General features: G+C 54.1%; 1 protein-coding gene and 1 long non-coding RNA gene across 3 annotated transcripts in view; both read left to right on the top strand.

Moving 5' to 3' along the window:
• Window positions 1-1,775: 1,775 nt before the first annotated feature.
• LOC121138850 lies at window positions 1,776-4,363 on the top strand. The gene is made up of 2 exons (XR_005875722.1): window positions 1,776-3,870; window positions 4,219-4,363. It is a non-coding gene; the product is annotated as an uncharacterized LOC121138850 (long non-coding RNA).
• Window positions 4,364-9,036: 4,673 nt separating this feature from the next.
• Window positions 9,037-13,127, top strand: part of Pdgfrb (platelet derived growth factor receptor beta) — a 37,191-nt gene continuing 33,100 nt past the window's right edge. For both annotated transcript variants that reach the window (XM_005074687.4, XM_013116813.3), the window contains exon 1: window positions 9,037-9,425. The gene's annotated coding sequence lies outside the window, so the exon portion shown is untranslated. The remainder of the gene's footprint in view (window positions 9,426-13,127) is intronic.

The raw sequence follows: 13,127 nt of genomic DNA, 5'->3' as shown, positions 1-13,127 counted from the left end.
TTTGCATTTCAAAGCGGGGGGAAGCCTCGGGGCCGCGAATCAAAGGGGGAAGCCCGTCGGGCGAGGGGGTTCAAAAGGAGACAAATTGCCGCCCTAAGCAGGAGGTGGATGGGCCTGGGGGCTGGGGACCCAGAGGGCGCGGCCTGGGTAAGGGCCCAGGCACCGCTTCAAGTGTCGACTCCTCCTTCGGTGGTCTCGGGGACATCCCCACCACCGACCCCGGGTTACAGGTGGAGAAGCTGGCTACTGGGGGCGAGGGGGACCCTAGACCAGCCTCACGCAACACTCGGAGCCTGTGGCGCTGTCAGCAGTGACCACTAGCTTGAGGTGAGGGGGAGAGCAAGGCTGACTTCAAACGGGGTTCCGTCTGTAAGGTAGAGGGCGTCTTGGGGGGGCAAGGGTCACGACCCCAGATGAAAGCTGTGGGAAATGTGCATATGCAGATAGCCGGTCTGCATTCTACTGAGAGAGTTTCCCTTGTTGACTCCACAGAGAAATTTCTCAAAGGTGTGGGCCAACGGGTCTACTGGGGACACCTTGGGAAACTTCACAGACTCTCCGTGGTTCCTTACCTTTCCTTATTATTGTTGTTGTCCGGATGCTCCAAATAGACCCGAAAGCAGAGTTGCTTCATGAACCCACCATGCTGCTTCCATAATTACCAGGTTTCTGTCACCTGTTTTATTTTTATTTTTTTTTGTCTTCCGCCTTTTTTCTAAAGCATTTTAAAACAAATTTCAGGCTTCATGTCATTTTACCCCTACACATGTCAGCCTGCATCTCTAAAATACATGGGCAAATTCCTGTATTTATTATCTAATGCAGTTTATATTCAATATACTCCAACTGATTGGAGGAAAATAGGGTTTTGCAGATGGCTTGATGAATCCTCAGTGGTTATGGACGGGACCCTGGGGCCTTTTTAAATGTCTGTGTGTTCTTTCCTACTCCACTGATGACAGGCAGAAGCTCCACAGCTACTTGATCAGAAAGGGGTGTTTGAGACTCTGGAGGGCGGCATGGCTGAGGCGTTGGGGAGGGAGTCAGAAAGGCTACGTCTCTGGGTCAGGAAGACTAGAGTAGATGAGGACACTTCACATGGCGCCCAGGGCCAGGGAGGGAACGGTGAGAGAGTCCTCTGGGGTTGATCTTCTCTCCTGTTCTGGCATCATGAGATGAGCAGGGTGCCCTCAAAGGAAGGCAAACCCAAGTCTTAGCTGTTATGCTTCCTTTACAGGGCCAGTCGGCGTCACCTCAAGCCAGGCAGATGACCTGTGAAGATCACACTGTAACTTTCTGGAGGACACAGTGCAAAATGAAAATGCCAGGTCTGTTGTTCCAAAGATGACCTGGAATGGTGGTGGAATTCAGGCGAGCATGAGGTCCTTCGAAGCTGAGCCCTGTGCGACTGACTGCACAGATGACCCGCCCAAGAAGGTGTCCCTGACCGGGAATCACACGTAACACATTAGCAGCAAGCCTCCAGGTCCCCTTCCTGTTCCAGGGAAACTGCCCACTGAATGCCCAGGGAGGAAAGGGTGAACTCCAGTTCTTGCTTCAGTGAGAGTTGAGTGTGTGGCACAGTGCCGCTGACAGGGGAAGCCACCACAACCCCGGGTTAGAAGACACTGGCGATCTGTGCTCCACTGAGAGCCCGACCAAGAGATACACAGGCTGAAAGATGAAGGCTATGAGGGTGGAATTTTGCTCTCAGCTGGGGGAGCTAGGGCTGCTCCTATGGTGGGAAATGAAGGCCTGGGGGGGGGCAGAGACCTGAGGGCAGGAAAGCTTCAGGTATAGGGTCTGACCTACCTGACCAGAATGAAGTGCTCACTATACGTGAACATGAAGTAGGGGCTGCAGAGAGTGAGGTCACCACCGAGGGATTGCTGGACATCTCCAGAGGGATCTCGTTCTGGGGAGGGCGGGGGATTGGTGGCCACTAATCCCGAGTATCCTAGTTCACACCTAGTCAAGAGGCTTTGCATGTGAGATTAGAAATTCATTTGTTCCTGTATTCATTTGACATGTACAGACTTACCTACATGCCTGTGCCGGCACCATGCTCGGTATGGAGTGAGACCCTGCCTTAGGGGGCCTTCAGTACTAGGGGCCGGTGTGAATTAAGTGTTCACGGTGAAGAAGGGGATGTTACCTCTTGGTATTGCTCAGGAACTGGAGGGTAGAGAATTCTTGCAGAAGGAGGTGACACATGGGTGTGGGGGTGCTGGAGAGTAGGGAAGGGTGCTTAGTCCAAGGGTCAACATGAACAGAGGCCCTGAGGGCTCAAGGAACATATATCCCCCTAGAATTGATAACCTAATCTTGAGTGGGGGGGCAGGGGCCGTCTGAGAGACCCGCCTGACCCCCTGTACCTGGAGAGAAGTTGGACAGGGATTCTGAGTGCCTGGGGCATAGCCAGGATTTGGCAGTGGTTTAGAGCTCTAGGTCACAGTAGCAGGGGGCTGCAGCCGGGAAGAGCAGAGTCAGGGACCCTCCCCCTCTGCAGGCATTCCTGGGGTGCACCACCCTTCCTGAGTATTCCCTGCCCCTCTCTGGTTTGTGACAGTGGCACTTCTACTCACTGAGCAGGCGCTGAGAGTGAGGCCTCACACCAAGCGTGTATCACTTGGACCCGTCCTCATCACCCTCCAGGGAACCAGAGGCAATCAGTATCCCCACTTTCTTTTTCACATTAACATATGGATGCAGAGAGGTAAAGATACCTTCCTGAGATCACACAGCAAGTCCATGGCCTACCTATCTGGATGCTTTTTCTTCCCTCTAGAGACGGTTGACCGGTAAACATAGAAGAGTGACCCCAAACTCGTCTGCCTTCCCACCCCACAACTTGTTAGCTGGATTTTGCTTAAACAAATTGCTGGTTCCTCTTCCTCCCCAGGCTTCTCCATGCAAAAGAGCCTCTAGGCTCCCCTCACCCTCACCCCAGGTGGACCCCCCTCATCAGAGGCTTTAGCATCATGATGTAGCACCCCCCAGTTCCATAACTGAAGATATTGTAACCTTATTTAAAAGTGCCCATCTGAAACGGCATCCTCCACACCTCCAATCTGCCCTGCAAGCTGATCTTGAGTCCTGGGTTCCAGCCTCACGTGTGCCCACTAGGACGGGTGGCGGCAGCTGGCAATACCTTTGTGCATGGTCCCTACCTATCCTAAGTCAGCCTCTTCCTTTGGGAAGCCCCTTATCTCTGGGCGTGGCTGTTTATTGGCCCCCTCCTTCCTCTCTCTTTCCCCTGGAAGATCTCATTCCAGGCTGCTCTCCCAGGGTGGGGTGCCCAGAGGAAGGCCTCATAAAGATCTCACTGATAACTTGGGTTTATGGCCCTGGAAGAGAAAGGTTTGGGGCTCAGTTTCTGCTGAAAATGATTTTGCTTAAGAGAAGCTGGTAGGCGCCGTGCTCCCCCCCTATCCTGGTGAGCCCCTCCCTAGACAGCAGACCAAGGGTCAACCAAGCTTCAACCTGGCTCTGTGATGTTGGCCAGGTCAGTTCCCTTCCTGGATCCATGCTTCAGAAGCGGGGGGTATCTGTCCATGTCTCAGAGGCAGAGGTGAACCTCGACGTGGGAATCATTTTTGCCTTTCACACAATCCCGCCTACCCTGTCCACTGCTCCTTCTACCCCTCTAGAGGTGAGGTCGCCACCTGCTGTCTCTCTAGAGTATTACAAGAGGAGTTAGCCATTCCTGACGAGTCTTTGGCGACAGAGGCCCCTATTCTTCTGGGAAACAGTCTGCTTCTCCAGACACCAGGGACCGGAGGAGACACCAGAAGCCGGGCCCAGAGCAAGCACAGAGTGTCCTCATCAGAAGGGGTCCTTTGCCCGGCGATGTGCCAGGAACAAAAGTTGGTAAGGAGACTCAGTGGTCAACGCTAGACAGGACCCAGAGGTTCCAACTCTGACTCAGTTGCCAGAAAGCTCCCCAGCAACCCAGCCTAGCCTCAGACACCACTCTGTACTTACGATACCTGGTCCTGTCCACACTTAAGCTACTTAAGCTGGCCTCAGGGTAACAGCCAGGCTCCCATAAGCCCCCAAAACCCCCATGCTGTCTCCCCCATTTCCTCCCATCCTTACATGCCTCAGCATTACCTTTTCTCTCTTCTAATCTATCGTGTCAAAGTCTTTCTAGCCTCAGAAATTTTGCAAATGCTGTTCCCTTTGCCTCAAGCACTGTTCCCATTCTTGCTTCCTGAGGGCCTTTCAACTTCAGGTCGGAACCGAAATACGTCTTCCCGAAGGAGCTTCTGAGACCAGAACAAGAACCCTCATGTTCCCAACCCCATGTTCTCTGAGTCTCTTTTATTGTACCAACCACAAACTAGTATTATTAATGCTATTATTAATGCTATTTCCTTGATGCTTGCTTGTGAGTTCTGAGGGATTGGGGGGGGACACAGGTCACATAGTAGGTGCTCAGTGAGCTTCCTTCATGCAGATGCATGATGGGAGAAACAGGACAGCCTGAGAGTAGAGGTGAAGACCTGTTGTGTGACTTCGAGCAGGTTCTGCCCCCCTCTGGACCTTAAGAACCAGGGTTCCCATGAAGGAGAAACAATATGATCTTCAAGAGTCCCGCTGCTGTATGTCTTTAAGACTTGCGTGTGATAGGATGGACCACAGTACCTTGTGGTCGTAGGGCACTGCAGTGGCGTGGGGGAGGATGGCTGAGGGGGCTGAGGTAAGTGTGAACTCCAAATCTCCTGCCATCCTGGCATGCCTCACCAGCTACAGCCTGGCCCAGTAAGAAAAGTCCCATGAGTCTCTGTGGAAGGTGACTCATGTCCTCACTGCTCTCCATACCTGCTCAAAGCGTTACCATGCTGTGATGTCTGCTCTAAGCCTCTGGCTTTCCAGCTAGAGGGTCTACCTCTCTGCTCACAGAATGTTGTCTACCTATCTGCTCACGCCGTGTTGTAGGGAAGCTCACTAGGGTGGGGTGGAGGTCCCTGCAGCCCAGGCATCTCCCTGTGAAGCCCCCCATCCTCTGGACCTGTCCGGTGGGCCACTGTTGAGGGGGCCCTTCTGACGCTTGAGATGACGCTTGAGATGATGCACGCTGCTTCCTCACACCCGTGTCTGCCCTGGGAGCCTTCAGGGCAGGCACAGGAGCGTGGGAGAGCCAGCTGTGGTGACTGCTGGCCCTGCCTTGTGAGTGCTGAGCTGGCCCACAGGGACTTCTCCCATGGAGGCTCTTCTTCCGGTCCCTCAGTTCACCCCACAGAGTGCTGCTTCCTGCTCTGATGGTGAGGGAGATGCTGGGGTTTACACGGAGTCTGGCCCCCTCTCCAGGGCAGAATATGAGTGTAAAGTTGGGAGCAAGCCTTTGTTGGGGTCGTATCTGTGCCCACACTGCAGGATCCCATGGCCTGGCTTGAGCCACTTCTGTCATGGCCGCCTCCTATCTTGGCTGTAAAATGAGTGGGTGGAGGGACCTCTCTCCAGCTCTGTCACAGACTTCTGCGACAGCAGCCCCTGGGAACGGATACCTGAGGGTCCGTTATCCTTTGTAGCACCCTTACTGCTCTACCTCAGGCTTGCACAAGACCTGTGTGGGTCTTACACTCAATGCCTCTCACAGCCCGTGAGGTAGGCCCCTGTATCCCTGTTTTAAAGTCCCGAGGCTGGGCATTCTGCGAGTCACACAGCTGAGAAGCAACTGGGTTGCTCTGGGACTTTGAGCGCAGGCCCTTACCCCTTGCGCATACCCCCAGACTATGGAGGGGAGAAGGCCTAGAGCCCCCTCTTAGCTCTACCCGCCGTCTGTCAGCAACTTTCCCTCCCTGTTTGTTACAGGCAGGGAGTGAACGTTGCGTGGTTTGCTCTGTCCACAGCGGCGCTGGGGTCATGCCTGCCACCCCAGCATGATAGTGCTACCCGATCCCCAGAATGCCGAAGAAGCCACGAATGTGTGGGCACATACTGATGGGGTACTCTCAAATGAGAGAAGCCACCCTCCACCCCCCCACCCCCGGTCACTCTTCCCGGCGCCATGCTGCCCTGGAGGATACCGACAATCTCAGCAGGTCTCCACCCTGACTTACCTGTGTTCTAGAGCAAGAAACTGAGGCTTGGGTAACTTGGGGATTCATTCAGGTCCTCCCGCCTGGAACGGAGAGGCTGGAATCTGAACCTGACTTTAGTCTCTGGGTGCCGAATCTACCCCTTGGTTGTGACAGCTTAGCCTCATGATCCAGGCCTTCATAAGTACCCTGTGGCACACTGTGTAGTTCTGTACCTCCTTCCCCCGCCCTGCCATCAGGGGGAGGAAAAACAGCTTCTGTGCCCACCAAGGGTTAATGGTGGTAGAGCTAAATGATTCCAGATGGGCCAGTGGATGCTGGGCTGGCCGGAAACGGCAGCCCCCCCCAGCTTCCCCTGGGGGGCCGCCGCCACCACTGCACCCTCTGTGCTGAATCTTTGACCCCCAGCTGTCCCCTGCCCCGGGGCTGTCTAGTCAGTGTCCAGCCACGAGGGGGGCTGCAGCAGAACATTCCAGTCCTTGTGCAGCCGTGAGCCCAGCTGAGAAACTGAGGCCCAGCTGGGATAGGGACCCTCCAATGACTGTGAAAGCCAGGGCCTGATGTCCTCACTTCCTAAGGACTGTGGAGTAGACACTCTTCCTTGCTTCCTGCAAGCTATTCTGGTCACTGCAATTGGTCTGAGGTTCGGAGGAGCATAGCCAAGCAAAATTCTTGGGGTATAGTTCCCCCTTTCCCCCTCACCTCTCTTTCTGTTTTGTGATTTGGGACTCAAACCCAAGGAGTTGACAATTTCTGGCGGAGTCTTTGGCACAGGAAATCCTGTGTAGGCTTGACCCTGTGACCTTTGGCATCATCCATGCTGCTCCATGACCCTGTGGACACCAAGGCCTGGGTCAGGCGCTCCTCGTAGACACTCATTACCCTACATGGTCTGGGCCAGTCGGAGACCCCTCTTCCATACCGTCCTGCCCAGCACTCTGCTGAGCGATTGCTATTGAGGTGAGACCTAGCCGTGATGGCAAGATAAATAGTGGAGTCTCAGGTGCCTTTGATCTGAGACCTTGTCGGGACTGGAGAAGAGTGGGGGGGGGCAGAGACGCAGAGGATATGGTGGAAAGAGGGCAGAACGTAGCTGTGCGTGGTCTGGGATACCCCTTCTCCAAACCCTGGAACCCAGCTCCCCCGGGAGTGGGGGCAGCGGCTCTATTCCAGTCTCTGAGTCCTTTTGAAACAATACCCAGTGGGTCTTTGAGGGCCAGGAGTCTGAAACCAGGGATTTAGAGGTGGATGTGGAAGAGAAGCAGCCAGGGGCTCTGGGCGGGGGGGGGCACAGCTAAGCTGTGTGCCCTGGGGGGGGGGGGCAGTGAGATGGACAGGATCACCATGGGTGGTACCTTCCTCAACAGCTAAGCTGTGTGCCCTGGGAGGAAGGCGGGGCAGGGCACCTGTCTCTGAGTGTGGTTCCAGACAAACCTGGATCCGCCCTTGCGCCTGCTGTGTGAGCTCAGGAAACTCGTTGAACTTGTACCTCAGTTTCCTTGCTATAAAACAGGGCACATAACCCATTTCCTGTTTCCTCGGGGGCTTTAGGATGCTAAAAGGGAGTGAGCATGAACATGTGAGGCCATCTGCTGGGTGACCTTGGGCCAGTCATGTTCCCTCTCTGTGCCAGTTTACCTCTGGGCCTTTGTTTCTTCTGGAGAAAACTAGGCTGATGCTATCTTTCTTGGGAGAGTTTCAGGAGCCCCAGGCCAGAGACCTGACACCGGAGCTGCTCTGCCACCGCTGCCTGGAGTCTGCCTGGAGACTCCAGTCAGAAATGTGAGAGTGAAGCAAGAAATCATGTATAGCTCCAGGGTGGTCACACTGAGGAGACATGGGTACTGTTGTCCTAACCCTGTCTGTGGTACTGACAAGAGCTGGAGGGGAATAATCTAGGGCAGGGACCAAGAGGAGGGGTCTCTGCTGTCTCCCATCATCTTGTGGTTTGTCTCGCCGTGATGGCAGAGCTGGTCCCTGTGAGGTCCCACTGGCTGCCGGGAAGCTGCCGCAGCGTCAGAGGGGAGCTCAGCTCCCATCGTGCTTGGATTCCTGGGGGTGGTCTGCCTGTAAGACTCTGTTTCTGGAATCTAAGGATATACTTTTATTTTTTTTGGACAGCATCTTCTGGTGCGCCTGTCTGGATCACAGGCGTGCTCACCACTCTCAGGGGCTTAGTGGCCTTATCGTACAGCGAGTGTTTAGTCAGGCTCTCCTTTGATGACTGACTCATCTGTGTGCAGAGATGGACAGGAATGAGACCCAAAGTTTAAGGTAGCAGAGACAGCCCCAGGCCCAGGTGAAGAAGTAGCCCCAGGCCCGGGTGAAGAGGCGAGACTCAGCAGCAGCAGTCTTGAAGGCCTGATGACCAAGTGCTGTCTGATTTCCCCCAGCCCGCTTTGGGTCTTCCTCTAGTGCATGTCCGCCACGCCTCTAGCGGGTGTCTGGGAATGTCTCTCCAACTCAGATGGTCTCCAACTTACAGACTTCCAGCACCCAGTACTCACACAGGGCAGAAGTTCAGTGGGCTTGTTCACTGAGTGAATGCTGAGTTCACTCCACAGATCATCAGCATTTTCCATTACAGATGGAGAAACTGAGGCACAGAGAACACACACACACACACACACACACACTCCCACCCCAGGTGACATGGTGAAGGGGGGCTTCATTGGCCCACTATCGGGCAAGTGGAGCAGGCCACTCTAAGAAAGTGACTCAGTGGCTGGCGTGGGCAGCGGAATTTCTAAACATCCCCTCACATCCTGAGCAAGCCAGTGAAGGGAGGGAGCAGAGGGAAAGGAGGAAGAAAAACAAGAAACTTGGGGGAAAAGAAAGAGGGGGAAAAAAAAACCTGAAATTGAAAACAGACACACGCGTCCACCCTCCCTGCCCCACCTCTCGCCCTCCCTTCCCTCAGCTTGGCCAATCAGAATCGGCCCTGCAGCCTTTCCCCCAAAGTGTGTGGTGGGGGGGGGCACGTAAAGCCCACAGTGGTGTGAGCTCCAGGGCTGACTGTGGCCACAGTCCTGGCTGCCCTATCTGGGACGTAAGCTTGCTCTGGGAGTAACTTTGAGAGAGAGGAGAACAGAGAGGAGACCGGGAGTCAGAACAGGCCCCAGACCAGTCGTCAGCCTCCTGCCTGCCAGCGAGACCCAGGGCGGCCCTTCCAGGCTTCTCCGCTCCTCCCAAAGGATGCTTTTGGAGTGAGGAGGGGCCAGGCTGCTCCTGGCCCCTGAGCACCCTCCAGATCCCCTGACTCTCCCAGGACTTGCCGCAATCAGGCCAGCCCTTTTACTGTTGCACGCTTGGGGTCCAGCAAAATAACAGGACAGCGAGGAGGACTTCCTGGAAGGGGTGATAGTGGACACCAGAAGCCTGGTAAGTTCAGGGAGGAGAAAACCCATCCCGTGTCTTGTCGTTACCCTCCCCTTCCCAGCCTGTGCCTCTTTGTGCAGGGGGGAAAAGGAAAAATGTGTAACAAAATTAGATGGGGGGAGAGCGGGGACGCCTCTTGATATCAGGGCTGTCCCTCCATCCCACTTTGGTTAGCTGCTACCCCATCAATCCTGCTGCCTATCTGACCTCTTCAGACACCCCAGAGCTTTCTGGGTGCCAACTGAGCAGGACCTCCAAGGTACAACAAAGACTGTGGGGGATGGGGAGAGGTAGCAGGGACAAGGAAGGGAAATCCAGAGGTGGCTAATAGCTTTCGCAGAAGTGGGGAATCTCGGGATCCTAGCTAGCCCTGTCCCTTGGACCAAGTCTTGCGCCTAAGACTAAGTCTGGCTCCAGTCCAGTCAACTGCCAGGCAGACTTTGGAGATTTTTAAATAGATTTGCAAATTTTCCAGATTCCTAAGATGTCCTTCCAAACCCCTAGCCACTGAGAAAATTCTGGCTCTCCAAGTTTTGGATGGAGGGAAGTTTACAAACCAGCTTACTGGTCATGTGGCTGGGGTGGGGTCTAGTTCCGGGCTGTCAGGTTAGGGGGCTCCTCTGTGCAGGGCGGCTGTGGCTGGGCCATTTCCTTCTGTCACCGTCCTTCCTTACTCGTTCTCTCCCTCAGGACCCCTTCTCCACTCTATCCTAAAATCTGAACCAGATCTCATCACGCTTCCCTGTTGCCCAGATCTCTCGGTAGCTTCCTCATATCTGGAGAAAGCCCCAGCCCACTGCAGAAGGAATGTCCCAGCACTCTGAATGTCCCCTAGGATGCAGGGATATTTCTCCCTCTACCTTGATGTGACAACCACCTAACTGCAGCCACTGCCTGGTAGCAGGGCGGAGGTGACTCTAAACTTCCTCTATGCCAGTGTCCCAGGCAGACTTGAACCCTTGGTTCCAGCCTGGTTTCTTAGTGTCAGATGGTTAGATTCCAGGGTTTGTGAAAGGAATTTGCATCACCCTGCCTGTGGGCATGTGTCCTCCCCTCCATCCTGCTTGTTTGGAATGCTCTTCCTGGTCATTTCCCTCTCCTGGTCCCCCCAACTATACCTCTTCCAGGCAGCCCTCCCTGGTTCCTCCAGGCTTCAGGTGCCTGCCATGCCTTTCTACTGGCAGGCTGGCACTTGGCCTCTCTGCCGCTCTCTGTTTGCACACCACAACCTGTTTGGACCCCGCTCTGGCTGCTTTGTGGCCTCAGTGTCCAGCCCTAAGTTGGCAGTGAGAAAGTGGTGGCCAGGATTCACTGAAGCCTCCAACAGGTCTTTCTAAAGCGATCAGTCTTCAGCATAGGGAGCTTGCGGTCACGGTGGCACTGTCACCGGTGAGCGTACTTTGTATTGCTTACAACAAGGCTTCAGAGTCAGTTTTGTTATTCCTGTTTGCAGATGAAGAAACCAAGGCTAAGTGACTCCAGGCTCACACATGGGAGCTAGTGTTTAGACCGAGGTGGAGGCCAACCCAAAGGCTGCACCCCATACAGTGCGTGCCAGGAGCTCTCACTCACTCCTGCTGCGCTTCCTCCTGGCTTCCAGCATCCCCAACAGAAAGTGTAGCTTCAGGCCTAGATGCTTCAAGACTCTGGTCCTGAGCGAGGGGGAGGCTGTCTGGCAAGCACTTCAGACAACAGCATGGCAGTGCGGCGTTATCAACAGCCCTCTTTCCTCTGTGGGAAAAAAGCTGGACTTGTAATTGCTAGCAGATGTCGGGAGGTAGTGGAAAGCCCAGGGGATCCAAAGTCAGAAGCCTATTCTCGAATAAGCTCCCTGTGGTCGGCCTGGCACCCTGTGCTGCCCCATACCTAGAGGTTGTGAGCCCTCTGATCAACACTAGGCGTTAACTTTGTTTGGAGGAGGGGTCTCTCTGTGTAGTCCTGACTCTGACCTTCCTGGAACTCACTCTGTAGGCCAGACTAGTCTTGTTTTGTTTGGTTTTTATTTTTGTTTTTTCGAGACAGGGTTTCTCTGTATTATTTTGGAGGCTGTCCTGGCACTCGCTCTGTAGACCAGGCTGGCCTCGAACTCACAGAGATCCGCCTACCTCTGCCTCCCGAGTGCTGGGATTAAAGGCGTGTGCCACCAACGCCCGGCTGCCAGACTAGTCTTGAACTTGGACATCTGCCTGCCTTTGCCTCCCATGCCCAGCCAGGTGCTGACTTCTGATTTTGTTGTTGGCTGAATGTGTGGCCTGGTCAGCACTTTGCCTCACTGGGCCTCAGTCTTCTCTGTGAACAGTGTGACAGAGCCTGGTTGCTGTGACCTGTAATTGGGGAGGACTTGGGACCACAGCTGAGAGCAGCCCATGTTCTCTCTATTTCCTGTGTGTGAGCATTGGATAGGAAAATGATCTGTAACCCTAAAGACCTTTGACCATGGAAGGGACCCAGACATCTTGTACCTGTTTCTCCATGCCCAGTATACAGGCTGGCTTTGGGAATAGATGCCCTCGGGGCTCTAAGAGGGAATCTGGCTTTTGTTCTGAACAGGCTTTGTGATGTGGAAGAGAGGAGAGGAGAGGAGAAGAGAGGAGAGGAGAAAGGAGAGGAGAGCAGAGCAGAGCAGAGGAGAGGAGAGGAGTCACCAGACATTCCAGAAAGGCCCTTCTATTTCTTCCAGATGGTTGTGGGTCCTGAGCAGCAGGTCCTTGGAATGGGACTTTTCCATCGTCAACTCACTCTGGAAGCAGGGAGATAGGAGAAAGGAGTGGTCCTCCCCAGGTCCCTCAGTGGCACCTCTGCTATTGTGAGCAGAACCAAGTCCTGGACAGTTGTGTGTGTTTCTGCCTTGAAGAAACCTTGAAGTTCTCTCTTTGGTCATCAGTGCTTGGCATTCAGAAAGCTCATACGTATTTTCTATGTTAACTAAATCTTGCAATCTCGAGGAGTAGATACAAATTCTTCCCATTTTACAGATGGAGAAGTGCTCCAAGGGGCTATATCGGAGGCCCACAGTCCCACCCATAGGAAGTAGGGGATCTGGGATTAACATTTGGGTTTCTCTGATTTCAGAGCCTTGTGGAGGAGAGGCTGGGTGGGGCCTGGGAGCCAGTATAAAACTCCAAGGACTTGCCTCATCTGTCCTCAGCATTCCGGAGCGGGGCCTCAAGTCCCAGAATGCCATGTGACCATGGACCTCAGTCCTCCCTCAGTTGAACAAAGAGATTGACCCCGATGATCACTAAGCTCCCTGCCACCACAGAACAATCCCAGGATTCCAAGCCCTGCCAGGCTAGATTGGCAGCCGCACAGGCCCTGCTGTGTACTCTGGGATCATGCATATTTAACTTTACAGTGAAAGGGTTTTTTTTTTTTCTTCTTCTTCTTCTTACCCTTTCTCTACACATTGCAGAAAGAGGTCTGGATCAATGGCTGCTAATGGAAAACCTTAACCTGCAATAAGGAGGGGAACTTTCTAACCAGGAGAGGGCCTTTAATGTGCTCAGTTTCCAGTTCCAGGGCATGCTCCTGCAGAGTCTATGTGCCTGCTTCCTTGAGAGCAAGGCGGCTGGAAGTAGGGCGTGAGGGCTGTACAAGAAAAACCCTGGATGTCCTTTCCAGGGCTGAGCTTTGGTTTGAAGAGGAAGTAGGCTTGGGCCCTAAACAAAGAGGGACATTAGCAGGAGTGGTGGGAATGGACCCCAA

Source organism: Mesocricetus auratus, unplaced genomic scaffold (genome assembly GCF_017639785.1).
Source record: "Mesocricetus auratus isolate SY011 unplaced genomic scaffold, BCM_Maur_2.0 Super-Scaffold_6730, whole genome shotgun sequence".
NCBI classification, from domain to species: domain Eukaryota; kingdom Metazoa; phylum Chordata; class Mammalia; order Rodentia; family Cricetidae; genus Mesocricetus; species Mesocricetus auratus.
Note: the sequence above shows the minus strand (reverse complement) of the source record. Positions and strands in the feature narration are given on the sequence as shown.